Below are 2,961 nucleotides of genomic sequence, written 5' to 3' on the forward strand. Positions count from 1 at the left end.
TTTATAGAGGGGTAACAATACGTTGGGATCACGGGATCTAATCTCTCTTTTTATACACCCTAGAATCTTGTTTGCTTTTGCAGCTGCTGCTTGACATTGATGCTGCTGCTGCTCAGCTTATTTGTAATGAGAATACCCAAGTCCTTCTCCTGTTCTGTAGTCCCGAGTTTACTTCCATTTAATGTATACGCAGCTATAGGATTCCTCCGTCCTAGGTGCATTACTTTACATTTATCAGCATTAAATCTCATTTGCCAAGTATCTGCCCATTCTGACATCTTATCCAGATCTTTTTGTAATATTATACTATCCAGGTCAGTTTTTAATATCCTACATAGTTTGGTGTCATCAGCAAAGACTGACACTGTACTATCAATCCCATCCACAAGGTCATTAATAAAGAGATTAAAAAGAATTGGTCCTAACACAGATCCCTGCGGTCCCCACTGCTCCCAGTACAGATCCCTGCAGTCTCCACTGCTCCCAGCACAGATCCCTGCGGTCCCCACTGCTCCCAGTACAGATCCCTGCAGTCCCCACTGCTCCCAGTACAGATCCCTGCGGTCCCCCACTGCTCCCAGTACAGATCCCTGCGGTCCCCACTGCTCCCAGTACAGATCCCTGCAGTCTCCACTGCTCCCAGTACAGATCCCTGCGGTCCCCATTGCTCCCAGCACAGATCCCTGCGGTCCCCACTGCTCCCAGTACAGATCCCTGCGGTCCCCACTGCTCCCAGTACAGATCCCTGCGGCCCCCACTGCTCCAGTACAGATCCCTGCGGCCCCCACTGCTCCCAGTACAGATCCCTGCGGTCCCCACTGCTCCCAGCACAGATCCCTGCGGTCCCCACTGCTCCAAGTACAGATCCCTGCGGCCCCCACTGCTCCCAGCACAGATCCCTGCGGTCCCCACTGCTCCCAGTACAGATCCCTGCAGTCCCCACTGCTCCCAGTACAGATCCCTGCGGCCCCCACTGCTCCCAGTACAGATCCCTGCGGTCCCCACTGCTCCCAGTACAGATCCCTGCGGCCCCCACTGCTCCCAGTACAGATCCCTGCAGTCCCCACTGCTCCCAGTACAGATCCCTGCGGCCCCCACTGCTCCCAGTACAGATCCCTGCGGTCCCCACTGCTCCCAGTACAGATCCCTGCGGCCCCCACTGCTCCCAGTACAGATCCCTGCGGTCCCCACTGCTCCCAGTACAGATCCCTGCGGCACCCCACTGCTCCCAGTACAGATCCCTGCGGTCCCCACTGCTCCCAGTACAGATCCCTGCGGCCCCCACTGCTCCCAGCACAGATCCCTGCGGTCCCCACTGCTCCCAGTACAGATCCCTGCAGTCCCCACTGCTCCCAGTACAGATCCCTGCGGCCCCCACTGCTCCCAGCACAGATCCCTGAGGTCCCCACTGCTCCCAGTACAGATCCCTGCAGTCCCCACTGCTCCCAGTACAGATCCCTGCGGCACCCCACTGCTCCCAGTACAGATCCCTGCGGTCCCCACTGCTCCCAGTACAGATCCCTGCGGTCCCCACTGCTCCCAGTACAGATCCCTGCGGTCCCCACTGCTCCCAGTACAGATCCCTGCGGCCCCCACTTCTCCCAGTACAGATCCCTGCGGTCCCCACTGCTCCCAGTACAGATCCCTGCGGCCCCCCACTGCTCCCAGTACAGATCCCTGCGGCCCCCACTGCCCCCAGTACAGATCCCTGCGGTCCCCACTGCTCCCAGTACAGATCCCTGCGGCCCCCACTGCTCCCAGTACAGATCCCTGCGGCACCCCACTGCTCCCAGTACAGATCCCTGCGGCCCCCACTGCCCCCAGTACAGATCCCTGCGGTCCCCACTGCTCCCAGTACAGATCCCTGCGGTCCCCACTGCTCCCAGTACAGATCCCTGCGGCCCCCACTGCTCCCAGTACAGATCCCTGCGGCACCCCACTGCTCCCAGTACAGATCCCTGCGGCCCCCACTGCTCCCAGTACAGATCCCTGCGGCACCCCACTGCTCCAGTACAGATCCCTGCGGCACCCACTGCTCCCAGTACAGATCCCTGCGGCCCCCACTGCTCCCAGTACAGATCCCTGCGGCACCCACTGCTCCCAGTACAGATCCCTGCGGCACCCCACTGCTCCCAGTACAGATCCCTGCGGCCCCCACTGCTCCCAGTACAGATCCCTGCGGCCCCCACTGCTGACTATAGCCCATTTAGAGAATGTACCATTTATGACTACTCTTTGTTTCCTATCTTTTAGCCAATTCCTTACCCAGTTGCATATTGTGTTCCCTAGTCCTTGCTTCTGGAGCTTTAGTATAAGGCTATTATGTGGTACAGTATCAAATGCCTTTGCAAAGTCCAGATAAATCACATCAGCTGCATTACCAATATCCAGGTTTGCACTTACCCCCTCATAGACCCCAACAGGTTGGTTAGACACGACTTATCTTTCATGAATCCATGCTGTCTGTCAGTTATTAGATTATTTTCTGCAACATATTTTTGCATGTCATCCCTTAAAATGCCCTCACCCCTTGCACACCCCCTGATGTCAGGCTTACTGGACGGTAGTTGCCTGGATCTACCCTCTTACCTTTCTTAAATATTGGTACTACATCAGCAATCCTCCAATCCTGAGGCACCAACCCTGTTACAAGTGAGTCTAAAAAGATGAGATACAGCGGTCTGTCGATTACGGAGCTCAATTCCCTCAATATTCGTGGATGAATGCCATCTGGCCCGGGGGATTTGTCAATGTTTAACTTACTCAGACGCAGGCGTACTTCATCTTGTGTTAAATTAATTATATCGGGTGGTGAACTTTGATTTTTCACTTGTTGAATGATCCCTGGAACAGTCAGCTCCTTGGTGAACACTGATCGGAAGTGCCTGTTTAATATCTCAGTCTTTTGTTTGTCCTCTATAACTTGTTATTATATTTTAAGGGGCCGATACTATCCTTTAT

Source organism: Anomaloglossus baeobatrachus, chromosome 10 (genome assembly GCF_048569485.1).
Source record: "Anomaloglossus baeobatrachus isolate aAnoBae1 chromosome 10, aAnoBae1.hap1, whole genome shotgun sequence".
NCBI lineage: Eukaryota > Metazoa > Chordata > Amphibia > Anura > Aromobatidae > Anomaloglossus > Anomaloglossus baeobatrachus.